A 27921-nucleotide genomic window follows, 5' to 3' on the forward strand; every position below is an offset into this window, starting at 1 on the left:
TTTCTTCAAATGGGTTTTCATTTTTAAATTTTAGATGCATTTTGACCTCTGTGCCACTCAAGGGAATTTTATGGTGAATGGAAATAGTCAAGGCCCTTGCCTCTGTGCAGCTCATAGTCTAGGGCATATTTACAGGAGCGGGGACTGTTCTTGTTTTTGTTTTTGTTTTTGTTTTTTTCATTCACTTCAGCTTTTGCTTTTAATAGATTTCAGAATTCTAAACATGTGTAGTCTTTATTTAATCTGTATTTCGAGGTAAGAGTAAAGAGAAAGTATGAGGAAGAATCTGTGGGGTAGTTTTGATAAACTATTCACACTAGACATTCTCTGATGACTAGAGCTGTCTGCCTCACTGTAGAGTAAAAAAATTAAGTCCTAAGCTAAGGTTTGGTGCAGGGTTATTTCCTAAGAATCTTCATTATGAAAAAGGGAAGCTTGTTAGCATGAGAGAATAAGGATCAAGGTAAGAATGAGTTCAACACTGAAAAGCCCAGTGAATGAGGCAGTGGGCCTTGCCTGAAAACTTCCAGAATGGTTCTTAATGAGCAGTCTCACAGGAAATATCCAAGAGGGCTGGAAGGTTCTTGGGTAAGGAATCACAAAGTGTGACATTTCCAACCTCAAGCATTCAATTTTGGTGGTCACTTATAATAGGCAAAAATGGAGCATTCCAGTCACCACCATATGGAAACCACTCTACTAACCAGACACAGTTCATGTTCTCTTATAATAATCTAATATAAATAATATTTTGTCATCAGTAATACATTTTTCTTGTCCTACTGGATTGGAATATCCTCCTCCAGCTCTGCTTGATTCTCATGTAGTTATAAAATGAACATGTATTTATCATGACTTTGAAGAGGCAAAGGGCTTTAAGGATGAGGAATTATCATTATTATTTGACATGAGGCCTAGTACAGTGAACCCAGGCCTGCCATGATAATAATCTGATACAACCAAAATGCTTCTAGAATTTACATTCCAATCTGCAGTCTATGTAAAATTATGTATGGTATACATATGTAAAACTATGTATACCTTCAGTTCCTGTCTGGGTCCCACACAGACTTTTAGGGGCCATCTCTGATTTTCTTTTTGTTTCAAGAAAAGCCATGATTTACCACTCAGATATGAATGAGGATAACTCTGAGGATATCTGTTTATGTCTTTGGATGTTGATAAGAGCAGTTTGCTTTATATTTGAACTTGAATTAACGATTTTCCTTTGACTTTAGATGCTTGTGTGGTTCTATAAGGTTTTGCTACTCTTCCCTGAGACTGTCCTGGTAGTGTGTTACAGATGAGTATACCCACTACAAAAGTCTTAGGCTATCTCAATGATCCATTTCTCCTACCCTGACATCATTAATTATGGTCTAAGATGGTTCTCCTTTACTCTGAATTCTACCTCTTTATATAGGTTAGTGTTTAAGCATTAAACCTTTGTCATAGTTATTATACTAAAGCTTTGCTTTCATATTTATATAGAGATTTGTCCATCTTCCTCTTTGAAATGTTACCTATTTCAATACTATTAAGTTATCAACCTTTTCTATCATTCTGGTAGCCTGTTTTCTTTCCCACTAGTTTGATATTTTTGTTTTGGTCTTTGTACATTTGACATTTAAACTCCTCATTAGTTTACATGCTATCTTTATTCAGTAAATAAATGAATGAAAAAAAAATGAATGAATGAATGCCAAGCAATGTTTCAGGCATGAGGGATACTATAGAGAATAAGATAAAATAACTGCCCTCAAGGAGGTTACCATTTGATGGAGGAGATGGATAATACATAAACAGAACGTTAAAATGAAGAAGAAATGAAGTAGTGTGGAGGCCTGGACAAACATAGAGATGACAAAACATTAGCTGTTTAAGATAGAGAGGAAGGCAAAGAAGGCCTTTCTGAGAGGTGACATTTGAACAGAGGTAGGGAAGAAAGAGAGATGTTGAAGAAGGAAGAGCACGTAAACATAGAAGGGACACAAGTATAAAGGCTTGAGGCAAGAGTGGGCACTTGTCTGGGGACAGCGGAATGGCCAAAGAGGCAGAGGGTCATTAGTGACAATAAGAGAGTAGGCGATGAGATGGAGAAGTACCTGGGGGTCGGGTGGGAGGAGGACTATAGTTGAACCAGTAGCTGCTAGGCTACTGCCATAGTCTTGACAAAAAGTGATGGCAGCTTATATAAGGATGCTATGGATGGAAGCAGGGAGAAGTGTGATTTCTGTGAACTCAAGGACAAAGGGAGTCAGCCATGAAACCTACGTTTTTGTTTTAAACAATAGGTAAAAAAAAAAAAAAAAAAAAAAAAAACAATAGGTAAATGGGTACCCTTTATGGAGAAGGAGGGGCCAAGGGAAGAACTTTGGGGACAATGTCCAGAATTCAGATTTGAGCCAGTTCAGTGTGGAATGATATGAAGCATGTCAAATAGACAAAAAGAAATGAGAGGCTGCTGCTCAGGGCAAGGCAGACCTGGAGATGGGCCTTTGGGGTCACAGGCAATAGTAATACTGAGGCGAGGCCCTAGACTGAGGTATCTCACGGTAAATGGGAAAGAGAAAAGGTCCAACACTGAGCTGCAGGACTGGAGTTGGGTTGACAGGACAGCACAAGAGCCTGGAAAGTTGCTGTCAGTGAAGTGGAAGAGAATTAGAAGCAGGTAGGATTCCAGAAGCCAAGTGAATAAGACATTTCTAGAAGGGGAAGGTAGGGAGTAATTCTGTAGGCTTGAGTTTTTTATAGTCTTATTTTTTTGTTCTCCTTATTAGGTAGTAAGTTCCTATTGTTAACTGCGTCTCCATGCCTCTGCAAAAGCAGCTCTGTTCATGATGAGAAACATACTCCATATTCATCCTATAACACTGAGAAATATGGAAGAAATAATGATAAAAAGTTTTTAAATTATTCAATCTTGGCTCCAAAATAGAACTATGCCTTAGTTCAGGGCTCAGAAAGCTCTTTTCGCAAAGGGCCAAATAGTAAATATTTTCATTTTTGTGGAAAATATATTCTGTGTTACAACTACTCTCAGCTCTGCTGTTACAGCATGAACACAATCCTAGAAAACTTATAAATGAATGCATGTGCCTGTGTTTCTATAAGACTTTGTTACAAAAACAGGCATGGGAACCGATTTGGCCCATGGTCTGTGTGTAACTTTCCAGATCTCTGATGTTTTTGTGTATTTCGGAATCATACTTATAACCATGAGAAGTTTATCAAGTACAGAGTACTAGTCTGATTTTTTTTTAAAGGAAGTCAGTGAATTTGTTGCTCTGTATTATAAAACCTTGTGAACAATTTGATTTTATTAGCCAATCATGTTCTCCAGCATTTCTAACATCAAACATATGCTTAATTCTCGATGAACTTCCTTAAAAATCTGCACACATGCAACCATCCTGCCCTACAACTCCCATTCCCCTGCCTCATTTACTTTCTTCAGCCTGTTTTCAGTTCTTTTCCATGATTTATATCCTCTGAAAAAGGACCTATTAATTGTCTAACGTGGATATTCTAGCACAAGTAAAAGCTTTTAAGTTGTGCAAGATCTCCTTGTGCTGTGTTCCAGTGATAGGGGTATTTATATAATGACTTTTGCTTCACTGTGAATATAACATACAACTAAAAAATATATATAACTTTCAGTACAAGTATAATATGTGGCTTCAACACTTGCCTACAGCCTTCTATGCCTCAGTTTTAGTGTTAACTGTTGTTAGGATTAAATAATATGTATATGCAAAATGCTTAGAATGTATCTTTTCAATACTGAGTACTCAACATATGCTACCTTTTCTTATAGCTCTTTAGATAGTACATAAATAAATGGAAAAAAATAGGCAAACAAAAGGAAAAAAAAAACCAACATTCTCTTTGCTGTTGAAATTTGACTGACCCCATCAAAAAGACTCCAAATGACTGGATAGGAATTTATACATGAAGATTTAAGTACTGGCTTGACAGATCCTTAGTGTTAGAAAGAATCCTAAAGGTCATCTAGTTCAAGGTTTCTCATCTGCAATTCATGAATCCTTAGAAACTGTAGGCAACATGGCAACTTTCTGGGTGCATGCACACTTGCACATATTGCACATATGTATATTTATGTTTATCAGAGAGTCTGAGGCTTTCGTGACATCCTCACAGAGTCTGAGTCTCAGAAAGGCCAACCCCTGCTTTTTGTGGTGAGCAACATTCTGGAAAGAGAGGCCTAGATTTGTTGCTCCTGACTTCTAGTGTTGCTTTTATCAAATCCTTTTCTCTAAACCTCGGGACTGCTTTCTGTTTCTCCTACAATTGTTATAAACTTCCAACAAAAGCCCTTTTGAATTGTAAACTGTCCTGTAAGTGTATAGTTGTGGCACCGTACTGTGAGAAAACTTCAGCCAGGAAGGGTGGTTCGGTAGTCTGCTCTAGAGCAGAGCCTTGACAACCCCATCTCCTGAGGCCCACTCAGTGTACTGTCCCCTCAACATGGCACAACACCTTTTTTTGAGAACAAAATGGACCAATACCAAGACTATTCAGTGGAAAAAGAATAGCCTTTTCAACAAATGGTGCTGAAATAACTTGACATCTATGTGCAAACAACTAATTCAGACCTCTGACCCACAATATACATAAATGTTAGCCAAAACTGGATTGAAGACCTAAACATAAGAAATAAAACAATAGAACTCTAAAACATGAGAGTAAATCTTCATGTTCTTGAATTCAGCAAAGCATTCTAAGATATGACACCAAAACACAAGCAACAAACAAAAAATTAGATGAATTTTGTGCTTCATAGGACATCATTAAGAAAGTGAAAATTGTTTGTATACCTTAAATTTACACCATGTTATATGTCAGTTATATCTCAATAATGCTGGTGGGGAAAAGTGAAAAGACAACTCTCATAAGGGGAGAAAATTGCAAGGCATGTATCCAGTAAGAGATTTTTATCGAAAATATATAAAGAACTTTCATAACTCAACAATAAAAAGACAACCAATCTTAAAAATGGGTAAAATATCTGAATAGACATCTTTCCAAATAAGATACACCAATGGCCAATATGCATCTGAAAAGATGCTTAACATCTTTAGTCATCAGGGAAATGCAAATCAAAACCACAATGAGAAATTTGTATGGAACCACGAAAATATCCTAATAACCAAAGCAAAATCTTGAGAAAGAACAAAGCTGAAGGCATCATACCTCTTGATTCCAAGCTATATTATAAAGCTATAGTAATCCAAATGGTATGGTATCAGCATAAAAACAGACACATAGATCAGATGAACAGAACAGAGACCGCTGAAATAAATCAACACACACATAGTCGATTAATTTATGACAAAGGATCCAAGAATATCCAATGGCGAAAGGACAGTCTCTCCAATAAATGGTATTGGGAAAACTGGACAGCCACAGGCAAAAGAATTAAACTGGACCACTGTCTTCCACCAAACACAAAAATTTACTCAAAATGGATTAAAGACTTTAACGCAAGACCTGAAGCCATAAAACTCCTAGAAGAAAACACAGGCGGTCAGGTCCTTGACATTGGTGTTGGTGATGATTTTTTTGGATTTCACACCAAAGGCAAAGGCTACAAGAGCAAAAATAAACAAATGGGACTACATTAAATTAAAAAGCTTCTGCACAGAGAAGGCAACCATCAACAAAATGGAAAGGCATCCTACTGAATGGGAGAAAATATTTGTAAATCACGTATCTGGTAAGGGGCTAATGGCCAAAGCACATAAAGCACTCATACAACTTAACAGCAAAACAAAACCAAAAAACAAAAAACGCAGCAACAACAAAACCCAAACCCAATCAGTCTGATTTAAAAACGGACAGAAGATTTGAATAGACATTTTTCCCAAGAAGACATAGGATGGCCAGCAGATAGATGAAAAAGTGCTCAACATCATTAATCATCAGGGAAATGCAAATCAAAACCACAATGAGATATCACCTCACACCTATCAGAATAGCTATTATCAAAATGTCATGAGAAAACAAGTATTGGTGAGGATGTGGAGAACAGGGGACCCTTGTGCTTTGCTGGTGGGAATACAGGAGTGCACTGGTGCAGCCACTATGGAAAACAGCATGGAGTTTCCTCAGAAGGTTAAAAATAGAACTACTATATGATCTAGCAATTACATGCTGAGTATTTATCTGAAGAAAACAAAAACACAAATTCAAAAACATATTTGCACTCCCATGTCATTGCAGCATTACTTACAATAGCCAAGATATGGAAACAATCTAAGTATACATCAATGACTGAAGAGATTAATTATGGTATACACACACACACACACACACCGAGGATTATTCAGCCATAAAAAAGAATGTAATCTTGTCATTTGTGACAACACCGATGAACCCAGAGGGTATTATGCTAAGTGAAATAATAGAGTAAGACAAATACTGTATGATCTCACTTAGATGTGGAATCTAAAATAACAACAGCAGCAACAAAAACCAGGCTCACAGATACAGAAAACAGATTGGGAGGACAGGGCAGGGTGGGGGTACGGAGATGAGGAGGGCTAGAGGGGGTTTGAAAGGTAGGAGAAACAGATGAACTGTTTAGGATTTTTTGGCAAAATAAACTGATTTTTTTTTAAAGACAAAAAGCCCCTAAATCCCTCAGAACCCCTATCTAGTCCATTATTAAGCTCTAATCAACCATTCTGGGTTCTGGATATGTATATAGCCTAATGCATTACTGTTACGTCCTTTTATTCTACAGTCTGAAATATTCAATAGATTTCTGACCTTGATGACTAAGTACCAAAACTATGTAACTACACTAAGGCACTAATGCAACACTGGAGTTCTACATGAAAATCAAAATGAGTAATCAAATTAGCATTGATACCTATTTTATAATTTTTATAACTTTAATCTTCCGAATTATTTTGATCACACATTCCCCAAGCTCTCCTGACAAAGAGTGATGGCACATGAGTGATTAGAGGTATTATTTAAACCAGAGGTACTCAACCAAGAGTCTTAAATATTAAACCAAGGGATTAAATATATTTGTTGAGGATAATCCAGAGCTGACTAGTATATTTAATACTTGCTGTCAGTTACTACTCAGATTACAGTAACTTGGGGTATTCTCTGTACAGAAAAAATAATGAATAGTTACTTGACTTGTGTATAAGGGGACTGAAGCACAGCAAACAGCTTGTAGTCCTCAACTTTGTCATAAAGCATTACTTCTTTTTTATGACTACTACAATTACATTCAGAATAACCCTACTACTAACATTAAAGTAGGAACAAAGCACTTACCCTCATACCTAAACAGCTTATCATTCTTTAATTTATAGATCATCTGAACCAAAAAAAAAAAAAATGAGGGTTTGCCAAAATGGTTAAGTGAGTCTGAGAAACTAGAGTTTTTCCGATATAGGTGGCAATAATGGAGGTGTCAACAAGGACACAGGAGGAGTTCATTAAGACAAGAAGTACAGCTGAAGCTTCTAGGACAACTAGGTGAGGAGGCTTTAACCCCACTGGCAACCGGCATATGCAATGTTTGTAAGTCACAATACAAGAGAGACCAAAGCAACATGCTATTTGGGTAAAGACACAGTTTTCTGTTCTTCCTTGCCTCCGTTTCTCTTGTCCCTTCTCTCTCTCTCATGAATAGCGTATACTCCATCCATCAGTTTTAGAAAGAATAAAACAGAAAAATATCCAAGCCATGGGAGAAATAAACCAAAGGCTTGTTTCAGTAAGTAATTCCTCACAGAGACCTAGAGGTTTTGTTGAAAAATATTTTACTGGGATGCCTGGGTGGTTCAGCGGTTGAGCATCTGCCTTTGACTCAGGGCATAAACCTGGAGACCCTGGATCAAGTCCCACATCGGGCTCCCTGCACGGAGCCTGCTTCTCCCTCTGCCTGTGTCTCTCTGCCTCTCTCTGAGTCTCTCATGAATAAATAAAATCTTTAAAAAAAAAAAAAAAAAAAGAAAAAGAAAAATATTTTACTGAAATTCCTGTGAAAATGAACTAGGGACTTAAACGAGAATTGTGTGGCAAACTGACACGCAAAACAGAGAAAACAAGGGAAAAGATGCATTTGTTAAAGCTAGAATAAAATAAAAATAATGCTCAAGAAAGAAAGAGGTGAGGTTCAAAGATAAATCAAAAGAGGTGCACCAGGAGACAGAGAGGGCTGCTGGGAGATGCAGGTAAAGAAGGAATGCAGGGGCCCCAGGAGGAGGAGGCTGAGAAAATCTGCTCTTGGTTGTTGTGGGAGACCCAGGGTGGGTTCTGCTGTTTGAAGCAGGTAGGAAGGAACAATGCCAAATACTGAGCAGTTCTAGATCTAATTCACAAAGTAAAATGCTGGCCAATCACTAAGACTGATGGGTGCTCAAGAAGCCCTGAGTGATCTTATAAAACTATATGCACTATGATAAAGATGCCAATAGGTTACTTATAGGACTTTAATGCATAAAAAAGGTAACTTGAGGTTTACACTGGAGGGGAATTCAAATCACCAGGCTGTTGGATGTTGTTTTCATAGTGTAATATCTGGCAAAATGTATGGTATGAGCAGAATCAGTGAATAGCTAAAGATATGTCACAGCAGAAAATAAAAGTGGCTTTGTGAACGTAGATACTGCCTCATTACTTTTGCAAAATTCTTTAAGGCAATAAATAAGCACACAGGCAAGGAAGAGCATGGGGAAAATCTTCACCTAGGTTGTCAAAGGCCTAGGCAAATACCATAACAAAGAAACCACAATAATTCTGCCCCTGGGAGAAAATCCTGGTGTCTTTTAGGCACCAACAGTGGGCTTGCTGCTCCATCCCAGTACCTCCCACCCCCAATCAGGGGCTTCTAGATAGAACACTAAAAAAAAGAATAGAGACATACAGGCAGAAAGAGCAAAATACAAAAAGTAGATCCTTCTCAGTGGCTAGTTCAGGGATTGTCCTAATTTAATGTTTTGAAACAATCTGGCAAAGGAGGTACACCGTAAAAATCTCCAAAGCTTCTGTTGTTTTTACAGAAAAATGGAAAGTCACACAAGGAATAGTAAATTGCAAGATTTCATGCGGCTGTTTAAAGGCGCTGAAAAATGGCAAGGCACTTCAAAATGGACCACATGGAGATTATGCATTTAATACAGGAAGGAGCAACAGAATGACTGGATCCACGTCCTTCAGGGTTCTAAATATTTCCTGAAGACATGAGGCTTTGGTTTGATACTAAATGGCCAATAAAAAGGGGGGAGTCTCACTAAAATAAGCAGCACCAACAGAGCAGAAAGCAGTGTTCTTTGTTGAAGATCAAGCTTCTTGCACTCCTGGGAGGCCATGAAATCCTGGTAATTGTATTTTAAGAAAGTCCTCTGAAACTCAAAGAATATCTAGAGCACTAGGAAAATGTTTAAAGGAAACAGCAGCTACCAAATGAAGAGAGGGTTAAAGAAAGTTAGACTTCTTTGGTTTGTGAACTCTCAGACAGGAAGTGGGTACAATGACTAAGGCTTTGTAGAATAATAAAGGATATGAATAGAAAGACCATAAACCAGCTCATTAGGAGTCCAGAAGGCTTGAATGAGGCACACCCTTCACTTAAGTCTGATTAAGCGCTAAATTAACAAAATAGAAGTCTGTCTTCAACTGAGTGATATTTGAGGAACAATTTGCTTAATCTTCATTTGGAGCAACTCATTCTATTGAGAAGCATATTATGTATAAAAGAAGCCACAAATTTTAGAACAAAGTTAGTAACAGTGATGTGTGCCTAGCTTGGTGCCTAGCACAAAATTGGCCTTCAGTGAGTTTCTTGAGGGAATGAACAAATAAGAGCAGACTATTTCTAGATCATCAACTATGGCAGAGATCCTCAGAAAAGACTGATTTCAAAATTGCTTCTTCCTCTATAGATGCCTTCTTCTAAATTCATGTGTTAGTTCTAATGATGAATCATTTCCACAACAAAATTATGGAACAAACCTGATGCAAGCATAAGATTAAGGCAATTCAGTAAGATGTATTCAAGTATTCTCCGGGAGGAAAACATAAGTGTTAATGCGCTTAATATGTGTTTAGCGGTATTAAACATTATTTTTAAAGTAGTATCTTTCTATAACAAAAAAGGCATACAAGAATGTATTAGCCACATACTTTCAAAATAAGAAAAAAAAATAAGTGCTGTGATTTCAGTTTTTTTCCATATTGAAATTGCTGGGGCATACAAAATTTAGATTTTGCAGGAAAACAAAAGTCACACTGAACAGGATCTATGTCTTACTTGCTTTTGAATACTATCATGATGATACTGGCTACAGTGTGATAGGACATCACTTCCCTGAGCTCTGTGAACTGATCCGAGAACAGCAGGGACGCTGGGGCAGGACAGACAGAATGATGGAAGAGAATAAGGACTGTACCTACAACACTTCAGGTAAAAAGAGGAAACGAGGACAAAAGGAAATGGGCTACAAAGTAAAAGGAGAAAATAATCATTATTCAAGTTGTAGTTTAGTGAAAACAGAAACGATGAAAACAAAACAAAACAAAAAAACCCACAAAGAATTAGAACTTGTGAGTTCTCAGAAGTAGAAAAATACTAATTTTTTTTTTTAAATACTAATTTTTGACAACAGTAATTCCCTTGTGTATGGGTGATTGGTACAACAGAAACTAGAAGAAAATGACACAGGAAGTCACTGAAGACAATTAATTAAAATGCTAGGGCTCTAGTCCTTATTTTGTCAAGACCAAATCACTCTCTTTAAGCACAGTTTCCTTCCCCTAAATAAAGTCTTTTCTAGCCCTTTCTCTTTCATGTAATTCAGGATACCAACACATATTCAGTAAACATTAATCTGACTAATATGAAGATAAGAAGAAGCCAGAGAAACAAATGTTCAAACTTCTATTCCAAATAGCCAAGGAGTAATACAATCAGGAGACCAGGCTCAATCTGAAGGTCAATGCCATCTAGGCACCACTGGCTTATCCTGCCCAATATACTGAAGTTGCTCCTGGTCACCCTAATATCCTCTATCCCACTTAACCCCTCGGTACCCTTTACCAGGTAGGCAACATTCTCCAAACAGGCATCCTAATCTCCTTTCTGGTCTTTTGAAAATCCACCCTCCATGCTACCAGAATTATCTTTCTAAAATGTAAAATCTTATCAGATCAAATTCTTCTAAAAGTATAATGACTCCCCATAGCTTTCAGATGAGGTACAAGTGCTCTATCTTAAATAATTCAAGTCAACATGGCAAAATACATGGCCATATTTTAAGGCCACAACCCCCTATCTATCCACTTCAAGTATTCACAGCAATGATGAAACTTAAGAGAAAATAATTAAAGATACATAGCTGTGTATTCCTAACTCGAAACAGAAGTTACTGAAACACAAAGTAAGCAGTAACTGAGGCTAAAGCCATAAACCTGTCGGAAGTCAGAGCCAGAATTAAGTGGAGGTAGAATTTTAGCTCTTGCAGGTAACTGATGAATAAGGCTGAAAATACCTAATGAGGAGGGACTCTTTTCTTTTTCTTTCTTTCTTTCTTTCTTTCTTTCTTTCTTTCTTTCTTTCTTTCTTTCTTTCTTTCTTTCTCTCTCTCTCTCTTTCTTTCTTTCTTTCTTTTTGTGGAAGAACAATTTTTCTTTTTTTAAATTCCAACATAATTAACATAGTGTTATATTCATTTCAGGTGCACAATGTCGTGATTCACAATTCCATACCTTGCCCAGTACTCATCATGGTAAGTGTACTCTTATTCCACTCACCCATTTCATTCTCTCCCCACACTGAGAAGGGAATCTTAAGCCAGGCACGCCGCTTCAAATGAAGGACTGGGGCACAATCTCCAGCCCATGAGAAAAAATGAAAAAAAATCTCCTCCTAACAGCCCGAAACTATGAATCTTTAGTTTGTTTTAACATATAGCAGTGTCTAAAAAGAGAGGCACATGGTTGAACGCAAAGCTTGATGTGAGAGGATCTCCTGCAAGATGCCAGCCAAGTTTGTCCCTGAATAGGCCTACTAGATCTCCAATATCAGAGCTGAATGGAAAACTCTAAGCCACCAGGATAGAAGTGGCTCTGTGCTAGAATATTCAAGAGGCTGGGAGGTGGCAACCATAAAACCATTAACGATAGCAGATAAGGGCAGAAAGAGAGGAGAGGCTCCTTATTTAACATGGGCCAGCATATTGATGTTAAAAGAAGAACCACTAAGATCTACACTTAAAGGAAGAATTTACTCCAGAGGAAATGAAAACAGTATCACATTCTGAAAATGACTTTTAAATATATCTCTTTAATATTTCTTTTTAACATTGACTTTAAAATATATCTTAAAGAGATAATGAAAGAAAGAACATCAACTAAAAACAAGAAATAATTTTTTAAAACAGGCAAAATTAAACAAGAACAATTTGAAAAAGACTCCAAATTCTGGAAATAAAACTACAGTCAGCAAATCCCAAAATATGAAGAAAGGAACAAATCTTTTTTTTTTTTTTTTAAAGATTATTTGTTTACTTGAGACAGAGAGAGAAAGAGAGAGAGAGAAGGGGGGGAGCAAGCACAGGGAGGGACAGAGGGAGTAGGAAAGAGGAAAGTAGCAAGCAGACTCCCTGCTGAGTGAGGAGCCCAACAGGAGGGTTGATCTCAAGCTCCTGAGGTCAAGATCTGAGCTGAAATCAAGATTCGGACCCTTAACCAACTAAGCCACCCAGGTGCCCCAGAAAGGAACAAATCTTTGGGAAATACATCTAGACATATCACAGCAAGAATAGATGCCAAAAATTGGGTACATTTTGTGAATACTTACCTTTCTTCAAACCTCAATATCCAGCATCATGTCGGAATGTAGCCAGAAAACATACAAGTTTCATCAAAAGAGAGAGAGAAAGGAAGGATGATCAGTAATGAGACAGGAAGAATTAGATTACCAAGACTCTTTAAGAACTGAAAGGTAACAGAAGTTTATCAGTGTTGAAATCTACCTTGGAGGAACATGGGCAAGTCAGATTTTGCAAATGGCACAGGTAGTATTTGGGAAATGGTGTTTTTCTGTGCTATAAGTAGGACTACTCTGTTCCTCCATGACTTCATGATACATAAAGCTTAGCTGGGGACAGCGGCATATTTATGATGATTAGAAAATTGGACAACCTAAGCTAGAGAGTACCAATTATTTCAAGTTTTAGCATTTCTTTTAGTCAAAAGAACATCACTTTCCTTTCAGATTTATTACAGTAAGACAAGGTCTTAAATCACAGGTAATTTGTAAATGACATTCTTTGTGTTCTGAAAAATTATCCCAGAAAAGGACCTTTGCTGGGACTTCTCTAAAGTAAAATGAGATACTGTTACCTACTTTACCTACCTGAAATTATTATGGTTACTTTCAAGATTAACTATGCAGGGAAGTACAAATACATTTTGGAACAGGGGTGCCTCCACCTATGCCAGACACTGGCACTGCATTGACACTCCTCAACTTACAACCATCGATGATTCAGAACTTTCGTTTGTGAAAAACTTCAGTTATTCCTGTTAGTTTTCCCTATGAAACCTAGTCTTTCACTACCTTACAGACAGAAAATATAATAAGAATTAAATAGCAAAGAAAGGTGTCTGAAGTTCCTCACCTTATGAGGTGCTACATAACCACAAAGTTTTATTTATAGTTTACTTTCAAACTTCTATTGGAAAGTAGATTTTACATAAATGTAATGAGGGGTGAAGGAGTGATCTGAAACCACAAGAATCACGATGACTCTAAACCCCCACCCCAAAACTTGGATCTTGACATTAGTTTTACTTATCTCTGCACTCGGTGCTACTAATTTAAGGATCTGGGGTGCTGTCAGAGATATTTGGTAAAAGCAACTGACCTTTCAAGATAATCTCAAACCGGGCAGCCCAGGTGGCTCAGGGTATGATCCTAGAGACTCAGGATCGAGTCCCACGTCAGGCTCCTACATGGAGCCTGCTTCTCCCTCTGCCTGTGTCTCTGCCTTTCTCTCTCTGCGTCTCTCATGAATAAATAAATTAAGTCTTTAAAAAAAAAAAAAGATAATCTCAAACCCACTATTCAAAACTTTTTTAGCTTTAAACTACACAGTGTTTGAGAGTAAGAGGGCAGCAATATGCCACACTTTTGCAAAGGAGATTGTTTAGGCCCCACGATGGAAAAGCAGACCAACAGCACAGCCAGAAACAGCTTTGCCGTCTGAAACAACGCTGTACCCTCCACGGTGAGTGATACGGCAATGCTCTGTGAGCTCGCTTACACAAGCCAGATCCAGCTGTGCTAGTGGCTTAACTGCTACTCAGAAGTTAAGGGGCAGACCAGGGACTGGAGAAATCACCAGAGAACATTAGCATGAAGATGTAAAAAGATAGCCCATTCATTTTTCCTTATTTGTGTCAAGGGAAAAAGGAGAATGAGCCTAAATGTGGGAAAGGAATTTTTAAAACAGCTTTAAAACTATTTTTTGTTCTTTTCTATTTATAGACATACATTTAAAATATACTCAAAATTTAAAATCTATCTAAAGTTACAGTGTCTCTTTGACATGGAAGTTTCTCTCATTTTATTTTACTTCATTTTTTTGCTTCAGATACGGTGAGTCATACTGTTTATAAAACTATCATTTGATCGTTTTTAAGTATTCCTGTTCATTCAGTAGATATTTGTAGAGCAACTCATGAGGCTCTGGCACTGTTCTAAGTACCAAGAATACAGTAGTGAACAGAACAAGCAAAAATACCTGTCATTGTAGATCTTCATTTCTAGAGAGGCAAAGAAAATAGACAACATGGAGAAGTAAAATCTATAGTAAGTTCGAAGGTGATAGGACGTATAGGGGAAAAGCAAAGCAGGGAGTGGAGATAGGGAATGTTGGGTTATACTTTTAAATAAGGTGAGGCTTCACTGAGCAAAAGGGGTAAACATAACAAAAGAAATGTGTTCGCCACAGAAGAAGCTGCAGTCGTAGCAGACGTCACAGTAATAGTAAGTGTTTGAAGCCTGCCATGCGCCGGGCACTGGGCCAAGTGCCTTACCAGCACTCTGTCATTTAAGCATCATGACAAGCCTATGAGTCAGGGACTACTATTATATCTCTTTTACATCTGGAAAAAATGAAGCTTAGAGCAATTAACGAGCTTGCCTAGGTCACAGTCAGTAAGTAGTAGAGGTGGCATTAACACTAGGGAAAAAATAATAATATAAGGGAAACAACCAAACCACCAACCACCACACACAATCACACACACACCAACATACACCATCAACATACACACACAAGATTTTTAAATATTAAAAAAAAAATTAGGGACGCCTGGATGGCTCAGTTGGTGAAGTGTCTGCCTTCGGCTTAGGTCATGATCTCAGGGTCCTAGGACTGAGCCCCACATTGGGCTCCCTGCTCAGCGGGAGCCTTGCCTGTCGCTCCCTGCTGCTCATGTTCTCTTTCTTTGCCACATAAATAAATAAAATCTCTAAAAAATAATAATAATAATAAAATAGATCTAGCTTTGAAGGAGGGATGGATGTAGATAAATGGCATGGAAAGGAAAAGATAATTAATACATATGAGGAGAAGCACAAAGCTTCTGGAAACGGTCAAGCAGACTCAGGCAAGCTGCCCTTGTACGGACAAGTCCTGACTAATGGAGAGCGATGCTGGGGTAGTGGGGAATGAAGATGGAAAGGGTGGTCTTCCTACATTAGGCTTCAGAATTTTCTGATAATAATATCCCTGAGAGTAGGGCTGGAGAAAGTCATTGAGAGTTTATTCCACATGACAGAATTGGAAGGTCAAGGGGGAGTGGGATCCCAGCAAAATCCTACAGGTTACAATCTAGGGGTTAAATGCGATACACTTTAGGAACCCAAGCAAGTATAGTCAGAAAAGGGCAAGAAAAGATGTGGATAAAGTGCAATAATTAGAATCCTAGAGCTAAGAAATGGACACACTGTTGGTGCAAGGAGGGGTCGGAGAAAAGGTAAAGAAGCTGTGAGGGAGAAGAAAGTTACATGTGCAGATCCCTGGGGAACAGCAGGGCCTTACACTAGAATAGCCAGGCTGGTAAGGGAGGGGTCAAGGTTAGGGAAAAAAAGGGAGAGACCAAGGGCTTCCACTGGGGTAACAAGGGAACCCAAAGACTCCCAAGGAAAAAGGCTCTGCTTTCATACCTGAGTATTTTCACCCAGGGTGACAATTTAAGTTTAAATTAAAGAGAAAGAAAATTGACTCTGAAAACTTGAAAGAGTCCAAGAGACCTTGTCTAGTCTCTGAAAAAATATTCTGAGTGCCTAGAGCATTTTGGGCACTGGATGATGACTCACTTCTCCCCATGGCTCCTGCCACAACAGACTGGGGAGGGAAGACTGGGTAGACAAGGGTCCAGGGGCACCCGCTTTCACAAAGCAAGAACAACGGTGATCATGTTATGTGTGATGAATAAAGGCTGCTCTTAGGCTTTCCTCCCCTGTTTCTCTCAGAATATGTGAATCACAAGAGAGATTCACAAAATAGTCCTAGTCCCCTCCTCAAGCTCTCCAACAATTAGAAACACTTATTTCAGCAGTTCCTTTGTGAGGAAGTGAGTTGCTTTTCTGGAAAACCAAAGATTAGCAATATAAGTATCTTTTAATTCTTTGTATTTCTAAAATGCCCCCTACCATTTAAAACACACCAGAAATAATATAATTTAACCATGCTTAGTATGCCAAAGCTATGACTATAAATATAAGTAAGTGACGTAAGTGACTTCTAAACCAAGTGTGCTTCATGATCTGTGCTGAACCATGATAAAACACAGACAAAACTAGTAATAGCCCCTGCGTTCCTCTGCCCACGGGTCAAAAACCTGGCCCGCTGCCCCAACCTGTCCTCACAGACACAACAGGCCAAATGCTCAGATCTGTTACAGGCTCCGAGCCTCTGGGGTGTGGCATGTGGTTACAGCCGCAGCAAGTGTTTAGTGAATGAGAAAAAAAGAAGACTACTCACAATGGACAAAGTACCTCAAAAGAAAGTCACAGAGGAATGGTTAAGTTTTAAAGAACAAAAGGAAATAACAAAGAATAAATGGAAGGATCCATGGCATGCTGGGAAGGGATATATATACCAAAGGTGCCCAAAGTTCATGCTAGCCTGATTACCAAACCAGAAATGGAGGTGTTGTACTCCGGGAAACAAAGCAAGCTTCTGTTTCAGAAGTTAGATACAAAATGCCACTCCCAACATTTCCGTGCATTTGAGGCTAACCCTTCAAAACTGATGCTGCTTGAATAGGCAAAATTAGAAACTTTAAAAACCTAATGTGATCAGTTAAAGTTGTTTACTATTTTTTAAGACAAATTCGGGCCAGATACAACTTACATAACCATACACGTTGGGTATACGTTTATTCTCTCTTCATTAAGTGGTTTAGTCTTAAACCCAAAGTGGTAGGAAATGCCAAAGAGACCAATCAACCTACCATTCAAATTGTTATCTGTGATTTTTTTAATTATTATTATTCACAAATTTTCTCTTTCGGCACTATTCTTTCTTTTCCTGTTATATATAAATTAACTGTTCTTAACAAGTTTTAAGGTTCTGAATATTTAAAAAATATGTTACCCTTTAGGAAGAATATATGAATTCTAACAAGATAAAAAGAGCTTGAATGCAAAGTCCTGCGCATGGTACACATGCCTATGAATGAAGGCGCATCCGGGCAGGTTCAACGGGGTTTAGCTTTAAGCTACTCGGATCAGAAATATGAACTTGAGTTTCACCTGTTCAGTAGAGACCCGATGGTTGGAATCTATACATCTGTGGCCCTCGAGCAGCAGGGAAAAGGGTGTTTGGAATTCATCTTGGCAGTGTTTCCTACCAAGTGGAGGAAGTGGGCCTTTGTGGTCACACGAGCACTGCTCACCGCTCTCCCTCCTCTGACAACAGCAATCCTCCATAAATTGTTAGGGTTACAAGTGGGGCTGCTTACAAAACTGTATGCTAAAGGAAGAATAAATGAATGTAAATACAATTAATATAATAAAAGGATTGGCTGAACAAAGTGACTCCACACTGGAGTTAGAACCGAGTACAATGGAGCCATTTCTCCCAGAGACTTAACACCTCGATGTCATTTTTTTTTCTGCTGTAAAACAGGGCTAACAGCATTTTTCTGTCCTATGAATCTATATCAGAGCTTAACAACTTAGAGAGATATTTGAGATTCTTTTATATAAGAACAATAAGAATGAAAAGAAATGGTTTTTTTCATACGTATCTTATCTTGCACAATACTACGTGATAGTTAACTAGAGAGGAAAGTACACAATTCAAGGTGTCAGGAGGGAAACTGCTGCCATCCTAAAATTCATTACCTCAGGACTAATTTACACAAATGTCTCCTAAGTTTTCTCTTGGTGCTCAGTTTTTTCCCTACCCAATTAAAAATGGACCTGACCCACAAATTGTTGCTAAGTCACTGTTTTTGTCTAGAAGCTACCAGAACTTTCATATAGATAGATTTCAAGGTAAATTTTAAGTTATTCACTGTGAATTTCAAGGTTTTCCATCATTTGACTCCATCCCACTTGTCGAACCTTACCTGTTAACTGTTGGGCCCATGCCTCCCAGACAAGAGGTCAAAGGGGTTCCTCCAGTACTAGTCCATGGGGGGCAAGGAGTACACAGGCCTTACTCATCCTCTCTGGAAACCTGAAGGAATGAGTGTCTGTTTTTTCACTATCTTGGCAAAATCAATAAAAAGAAAAGTGCTTTCCTGACATATATTCTTGATTTTAAGATGTATCTTCCCCTCTTAAATTTAATTGGGATGTATAAAAACTGTATCTAAAAATCATGTTTACCTTGTAGTAGGCAACTATTTAAAGCTGCTGTAGAGGTTGTGTGAGCCGAGGTGTGCCAGGCAGGACTCCAGCCACCAGACAGAGCCTTTAGGCATCTCAGGACACCCCAGATCTGACTGGAATAGTTCCTTCACATCACTCCTCTCTCTGTCGCTCATGATACACCTTTCTGGTCATTGCCCTCTTTTATCCCTGCCCAGGCCTGGGCGCCCTCTGTGTCTGGAGACGATGAGGGGCAGCAGGTTGTAGATGCAGGATGCACCCTGAGGGCTCGATTGCCTGATTTGAAGTTCCAGCTCTACTCTTTAGCAGTAGTTCCATTTCATACATGTTGCTAAAACTTTTTGTGAACTCAGTTTCTTCATCTGTCAAAGAGGGGATATTAATATTACCTACCCTGTGAGGCAACCTAACTAACTGTGAGGAAATCTAACTGGTTCCCCATTGGTCAACTAATTAATCTATATTCTTACTAATATTGGAACACACACACCGTTGACAACTCCCAATTTCTCCTCATTTTTTTCTTTTTTTCTATTCTATTCTCTTTTTTTCTTTTCTATTCTAACTGCTTCGCTGCCAAAGAAAAGCATAAGTGAATAGAGCAGTCGCGCTGTAAATGTATGGATATCAACGTAAACAATCATTCTATGTGATTTGTAGTCAATTCATAGACTATTAATTAGCTCCCTTTTAGGTTCCCTACCAATTCTCTTAAAGTCCTACCCTTTCCTTACCCTTAATCAAATCTGAGAAGGAACCTCAGTCATAGGAACCTCTGATTTATAGCCAGTTGGTCAGAAGTACAGATACTGGACTTGTGAACACCATTTATATAGTCCAAGGAGGGGGTCACTGGGACCCCTACTCTGTAGATGTTCAGTTGGAAACACAGGAAACAAGCTGAGCAACTGGTATCTGAAGTGGAGAGAGGGGTGAGATCTCCATTTCCCTTGAAGAGCGTCATTGACACTGCTTTCCCTTTCTGAAGCCTACAAGGGCATCTCCTTCAGTTCCTATTGCTAATTTCCCAGGCCAAGCGCACAACCATTGACCTATGCTCACCTCCATGCTACTTCTTGAGCCTGTCATGGAAATTGCTGACTTAGGGGCCTTGTCTTGCGAATTGCTTGTTACCTAAAATACTCTTCCTCTAGAAATCTGCATGGCCGAACCCTTCTACTTTATTCAAATTTTTATTCAAATGTTACCTTCTAAATGAGGTCCCAACCACCCATGTTCCATTCACCTCTGTCCCTAGAACTTCTGATTCTCTTGGCCAATTGTATTTATTGATCACCTTCCAAAATAACATATAATCTGTTTGCCTGTCTGCTTATTTAGTATTACATTAACGTCCACCTCACTAGGGCTTACATTGTGCCCTGATGCATCCCAAACACCTGAAACAGCACCTGGCACAGAGAAGGTGCTCAATAATTGTCTGCTGAGTCATTTAATCTATAGGAGACTATAACAGGCTTCTTTAGAGCATCCAGTCTCCAGCTTCTATCCCACCCAAAAGATCCTGCATACTGTCCACAAAAAGTACAGAGATTTTTCAATAGATCTTTATTTGAAATAGTTCATGAAAAAAAAAAAAAGAAGAAGAAGAACTACTAAAAGGAAAACAATCTATCAACACAGATATAAGCAGATCATCCAACTGCTTTTCCTGAAAAATTAAGTCCAGGTTCTCTCCCGGGACACTTAGAGCCCTTCGCCTGGATGTTTCCACTTGTTACCACCGTGACCTCTTGTCTACCCCTGCCCGGACCCATGCACTATGTATGCACTGTACATTCAGTCCGCCAAACTACTCTGTACTTTCCAAACAGGTTGCAGATATTCTCATTTCTAGAACTTTCTTCTCAGTTTTTTTGTTTGTTTCTTTGCAAAAAATGCTACTCTCACTTATATAATGAATTACTGAGCATCTCATCCCTTTTTTGGTCATTCTTAAGTCCCAGGAATGGAATTAGATATTTCTTCTTTTGTCACTTTTGATATTATCAATTTAACATATGACCCTACCACACAGACCTGAGAGCAGAGACCACCTCTGTCCCAGCACCTCTGCACAACCTGGCAAATCATAGATGTTTAATAAACTCCTGTTGTAGGCCGATAATGAAATAAAAAAGAAAATCTTACCACAAAGTAAAGGACTATTATCAAGAAAGAAATGAAAATATATTGATAGAGATTTTCTGTATGTATCCCTTTTGAATTGTATTTCATTATTTATTTATTCTTAATTCTCCAATGTTATCAGAAAACTCTATTTAATAAATGTTTACACAGTTTTAAGTTAAAGCTAACATTAGAAAATTTCTTTGAATTTATTCTCCAGACCTCAATCTTTAATGGTTCCTTCACTAAAAGGAAAAGAGCAAAAAGGGAAAAGAGGTTTGTATAAATTCAAAAGATTTTTTTTTTTTTTAAATACAGACAAAGACTTATCGTTAGTCATGTCTGGAATTTAAGTGGATTCTTTTTTAAAAAGCTAGCTCTAGCTGCCAATTTCCTGTGTTCTCTCAGTGCCAACAGTGCTGTGGTGACGAGAATCACTGCTCCATGAAGCTCTGCCCACCTCTGATCACCCACACCATACCTTCTACACTGACCTGATACATGTCATGGTAATACTTAGTTCCTGGCTTAAATCTTTCTCTTTCTTTATCTCTTTTTCCTTTTATTTTTCTTTCTCTTTTTCTTTTCTTTCTCTTTCTTTTTTTCTTTTTTGATATTTGAAGGAAATGGAGATGTTAACCTTTAGCATATTCCATTGTAGCAATGCTATGATGACATAAGGGGAAGCTTATACAAAAAAAAAAAAAAATACAATAACTGGCTTCACAAGTATACACTATATAGTTAGTATCTATTTTTTAAAGATTTTATTTATTTATTCATGAGACACAGAGAGAGAGGCAGAGACACAGGCAGAGGGAGAAGCAGGCTCCATGCAGGGAGCCTGACGTGGGACTCGATCTCGGGTCTCCAGGATCACTTTCTGAGCTGGAAGGCAGACGCCCAACCACTGAGCCACCCAGGAATCCCCTATAGTTAGTATCTAAATAAATTTCTCATTCATTCAATTTGTACTTATATTCTTTGGCTCCCAAAACATATAAATCCATACTGTCTATTTGCTTGGCATTTGTACACTAAAAAACATTTGATTTATTCTCCCTATACACATACACCTTTCCAACTATCACACCTCAACCAAAGCAAATATAGATACAATCATGACATAAAGTTAGTATGTGAAAGCGGAAGACTGAACTCTTAGGATATATTTACATCAGTTCTAAAATTTTTAGTGTTTCGTTCCCAGGAGGGAAAGAACATGCTATATTCCATAACTTGTGGCTTACAATTTTCACAAAGCATCAAGAAGCCAAATCATAAATAACTCTTCAACAAATATGTATGACATATTGCTAGGGCCAGGCACTGTGTACAGTTTGGGAATAGAAAGAGGAATGAAGCACAAACTCTGTCATTAAGGAACCTACAATGTAGGAGGGACACATATATACAAATAAAAATATATTAAAACCTCTTTAATGCACCTCAGAATGATGACAAGTGTTAATAGCATAGAAGAGGGAGAGAGCAAGTAAATACACCCTGATGAGTCTGAGCCTTCAAGGAGGACATTTTAGTTGAGCCATGAGAGATTATAGGTCTTCACTGGACAAACTGGGGGAAAAGGCACCGAGAGGAAACAGAGTGCTCAAAAGCCCAGAAATCCCTTCTTTTAAAAAAAAAATAAAAATCATATTGAAATCACCAGAGCAACTAAGACTAAGAAAAATATCAACAACAGTCCTAGAACACAAAGAAGGGCACAATCAATAAAAGAAAATTAAAGAATTTTTGAACACCATAAAGAATGTATGATCGATTGGGCAAAAATAATCCATGTTGAGTTACAAGTACCATGACAGAAAGCGCCAAGAGCCTTATAAGTAAGCCCACAAACCTAGAGAAACCTCTATGCCCGTAAAAGCAACAATCTGACTTACAACACAGCCAGGAAAAATTTGGCCACAGAAACTGAGTGGCCACCACCGTGAGGACCCTAGGTTTCTCCTGAGAGGCCAACTCACTATATAATGGCAGGTTGCAGGAAGCAGGGAGGGAAAGAGGGACTGTGACACAGGCAGCTCCCAGTCAAAGACAGTGATGTCGACAGAATGCAGAAATCCCCTCTTGCAGCCACCTCCACATGCCTCTGGCAGACTCCTCACTAGCTACAGCTCTAGACAGGCAGCCAATGACCTCCATCATCACCATAGATGCTGGCAACACAGGAGAGGAAAGGGAATAGAAGGAAGGAACAAACAGACTAAGAGAACATCAGAACCCTTAAGTAGTGGCTTGCCAAGTGTTCCAATGTTGTCTTGTGTTGAAGAAGACGAATCAATCAACTCCCACCCCCACTAATATCTCTACAGGTACCCACATAACTGGTTTACTGTAGATTCAGCCCTGGGGGAAATACAAAATGAAGTATTTACAATTGTTCTCCCACCACTGCCCCCAACTGTACAAGTATTCCTTTCCCTAAGCAAAACTCTCAACTGCATGTGGGCAGAGCAGTGCTTGCTGGTTTACTCTCAGATGTTATCCTTCTGATTTCCTAACTGTTCCTCCAGTGCAGGCCAGTCCTGTGCTCGGGGCACTTGACCTAGCTAGGCCATGCTCTGCTCTGATCCTTTCCAATACAGTACCTCTGACTGGAGAGGGGAACAGTACCTGGTGCAGAGACACCTTTTCCCAGTCCTGCTTAACTGCTTGGGGTTAGTTTCCTATTTTTTAGTGATCTCTGCTTCTTTGCCTAACAACCAGCTAGGTCATTAGGTGGTGGGTGCACATATGCTAGCTAATTCAGGCATAATTTGCTGGAGTGAATTCCTGGAGCAGGAAGGACTATACAGTTCCCTGAGGAATACTTCTGGCTTTGGGACAGCATTTTCTGATATGCTCTCCACCCCTAATAGCTGCCTCTACCAGCACATCCTCTAGTCTCCCCTTACTGGGGTTTCCAGACCAGCAAGAGGTTGGTTGGTTTCCAGACCAGCAAGAGGGTGGCTACTCTAGTGTTATCTTTTCTTTCTGCTCTACCATTTCTCTTCAGTTCTCTTCTTCTCTACTCAAGTAGAATGCCCTCATTAGGACTGGACTCATATGAAAGTGATAAAAAAGCCAAAAAAGAGAAGCTTGTACAAGATAAAGGTTTAATTCTCTTTTACTAACATAAATCCACTATTTGTTAGAAAAGACTAGTATAATATCTCCACAATTATTAAGGATGCCATTTCTTTATATTGCTCCACTATCCACATACGGCTTCCAAGCCTGAGACCAAAATGGCTACAAGAATTCTTGTCATCAAATCGAACTCTAATAATAAAAAAAAAAAAAAAAAAAAAAGAATTCCTGTCATCACATCCACCATCCCATCACAAGGACTCTCTCTCTTTCCCTTATAACCCATACACACACACACACACACACACACGATTATAGCCCTATTACATGTCATTTCTCCCTAAAAGCAATTTCTCAGAGCGCAGTCACATGTGTATACCTAGATACAACGGGAGGTAGAAATGTCATTATTATAGGACATGTACTCAGCATAAAAATTCAGAATTCTATTACTAAGAAGGGGAGAAAAGAAACTGGGGGATAACTTACAGCTTCTACCATACTACCTAACCAGAGTTCCAACCACGGAATGAGATGCGAGTAATTTTCTTAGAGCATCACCGATTTCCACAAGCAATTCTTTTGATGCCCACCCACTCTTAGCTTGGTCTGAGGAGGAATCAGCAGCAGGATTCTCCAGTAGGCTGAGGATTCATGCCTAATGATTCTTCCCCTCTTCCTACTCAATCTGTTTTGATAGATGGAGAGGAGGCTATGGGGTTGACAAAGAAAGTTGTGGCCGACAGAAAAGCTGGTTCTGATGCAGCTTAAGACCTGACAAAGGAATAAGGTCCCATTTGTTGATGGTCCTCTTAAATATATAAGGACTTCATGGCTCAAGGATCTCTGTACACAAATTACCACTTGTGCCGAAACAGAAAATGTCCCATTCAACACCCTGTGATGTCCTCCTAACAGGGGCTGTGACCTTCTTGTTCGTTCCCAGGCAACACACCTGGAAAGGAACCACCTTTTGGCCTGTGAACCCCCTGGAGCTCAATCCCAATGACCATTTGGTGGGAAGAGGCCCCTCGAAGAGCCCACAACTGCTGAGGGGCGCTTGCCAACCACTGACAATGATCAGTTCACACCTCCCTTCATCAAAATGAGTAAGCAATGAAAAATCACAGGGATAGGATCAGTATCCAAAAACAGTAAAGAGAGAGAGCAAGTGAAATAGGCAGAGGAAAAAGCCCTTAATCAGTATCCTCAGGGAGATCTGAAGAAATGCCATCTCAGAAGGATAAGTCTGCCACAAAAAAATAGAGAACAACTAAGGACTAAGAAATAGCTCTGGGAGATTAAAAACACTACTGCTTTGGTGAGATACTTACTAGAGACTTCAGGTAACCAAATAAACTACTCAAGAAAACCAAATTCTTGATTTAGAACACCAACTCAATAATCTTCCAGAATGTAGAAGGAAGAATGATGAGAGAACAAATAAGAAATCTAACTGTTGTATCCAGGAGATTCCATTGCTATGAAATTGAATGGGTGAAAGGGAAGAAGTAATTCACCAAATGGAAAATCTCCCAGAGGATAAAGGGCCCCCTAAGTGCTGGGCCAGAATACTGACAGATCTCATAACCCAAACTCTTGGTGGAATTTCTAAAGATAATGAGAAGAATCACTCTGAGCTCTCTGGTAAGAAATAAGGAAGGAATGGGAAAAAAGGAAAATAGAAAAGAAGGGAAGGCCAGAGAGGAGTGGGGAAGGGAGAAGAAAGAAGAGGAAAGAGTGTAAAAAGGAAGGAGGAGAGGGGAGAAAAGGGAAAAGACAATTCAAAAGGCCAAACATAGTAGAGCAATAATTATACAAATCTGAAAGGATTATGACTCCAGACTTGAAACAAGATATGATACTGAATGTGAAGATAAAAGGAAAGGATTTTTGAAAATGTGAAGATTTGGAAAGTATACTACCAATGCATTCCTGAGGCAAAGTATTACTTGAGAAAGTACCTAAAAAAAATCCGAATAGATAAGTCAAGCAATGTGTGTCAAATAATAAAGATAATAAAGACTACGATTAGCCCAAACCATGTCTTAATAATTAATGCAGCTGTGGAGTTTACCTGCAATTATTTAGAAAGATTAGAATAGAAAAGACATAATGTAAAAAATCTAAACTAATATTTAAGATATACATTATTTCTACAAACAAGGATTCAAGTAGGAAAGAGTAGATAAGCAAAAACCATGCAGAAGATTTCCTTTTATCCTTGGCAAGGATGTGGTGAGATGTAGATACCATTAAATTCTTGGAATTCATAGTTTCAAATATTCTTATAATAAACCACCAACAAAATAGCTGGAATGTAGAACTCCAAAATCACTGGAGGTGGAATATAGCATCAAGAAAATTAGATAAATATGAGAATCAGAAACAGGAAAAAATAAAAAGCATTACAAGTTTTTAAAAACTAAAAATACAAGAGCAGGAATTAGGACAAATAGATCAAGAATCAAAATGATGTCTGAATGCCTTGAATTCTTCTATTTTAGACTAAAAAGTTCTTTGACTATTAAATAAGTTACTGAGATGCTATTTTCAAGATACATACCCAAAATATAAAGCAGAAAGATTGAAAACAAAAGGACAAAGGCTAAAATAAAAGTGGTAAAACTAACATCAAATAAAGTGTAATTCCAGAAAACAGCATTAATCAGGAAAAATATATTTTATCTAGTTAGATAACATACTTTATATTTATATATATATCATATACAAATATATAAATGCGAAAAAGATATAAAAGAATATATAAAAACACTAAAACTTTTGGATCACAAAGCAACGTAATAGTTTCCAAGTATATAAAGCAAAAATAATTAGAAATTTAAGCAGAATTAGACAATACAGTTTTATTTGCTGGATTTCTATGTAAACCTTAGAGTGTAAAAGATTAAGTAGTCAAAAATTAATAAATGAAAGGAGTTGAAGAGGAACAGAGAAAGGAAAGAGAGAGCTGGAGAAGGTACTATCAGGGCTTTCATTTTCCAATCTCTTATGTATACAGCTCCACCAGCATTAAAAGAGTGAGAAGCAAGCCAACTTCACGTAGCTATGGGAGAGGAGGCATGATCAGGACACAGCCTGTCACTTGGCAAATCCAGAATACAGACATCACAGCGTGGAATGGGACACGAGGAGCTTGGAAAGTTGGTTGGGATCCGATCAAGAAGCCTTGGATGTCAGGGTGGATAGTCTGTGTCTTTGCCAATAAAGGTGACACGCCCAGGTGTCTCTTGGATACACCCGGAAAGTGGGACTAGGATGGAGAACCGTGGCAGGGACTGAAGTGGTGGGCAAGTGCAATTGCCCAGGAGGTCAGGACGACCAGATTCCAGGAAAGCAAAAGTAATGAGACATGCTGAGCTCTGCCCCAGCATCCACTTCTGCTTACAAACTGAAGGTGAAATCTTACGCCTGCTCAATAAGTAACAGAACACACATGGCATTGGTCTTAAATTACCTCAAGGCCACCACAAAGGCACACAGTTTTAGGTAGGGACACAACAATGCTAGGAAGGGAAATCCACTGCGGTTTTTTGTATATACACATGAAAATTAAATGCTTTCAGATATGCATTAATAACCTAGTATGTGCCCCATGTATATTTTCATGAGCAGAGAAATTTATTTGTGTTTCAATTTGTTACTAAACTCCTATTATCTTTCCATCTACTTCTCTTTGAGGTCTGCTTCCTGTGGGCTTTGCCATCTCAGGTCTTCCCAGCGGTTATCTCTGCTTGGTCCATGTCTTCGCTCACTCAAAAACCCTCAAAGGC

General features: G+C 38.5%; 1 protein-coding gene and 1 long non-coding RNA gene across 3 annotated transcripts in view; one reads left to right on the plus strand and one right to left on the minus strand.

The window, feature by feature from the left end:
• Positions 1-27921, minus strand: part of GMDS (GDP-mannose 4,6-dehydratase) — a 574940-nt gene that overhangs the window by 318168 nt on the left and 228851 nt on the right. The gene's annotated exons all lie outside the window — the stretch shown is intronic.
• Positions 25603-27725, plus strand: LOC102157309. Its single transcript, XR_005384201.1, has 2 exons — positions 25603-25774; positions 27150-27725. It is a non-coding gene; the product is annotated as an uncharacterized LOC102157309 (long non-coding RNA).

This window comes from Canis lupus, chromosome 35 (assembly GCF_011100685.1).
Source record: "Canis lupus familiaris isolate Mischka breed German Shepherd chromosome 35, alternate assembly UU_Cfam_GSD_1.0, whole genome shotgun sequence".
In the NCBI taxonomy this organism is placed as follows: Eukaryota; Metazoa; Chordata; class Mammalia; order Carnivora; family Canidae; genus Canis; species Canis lupus.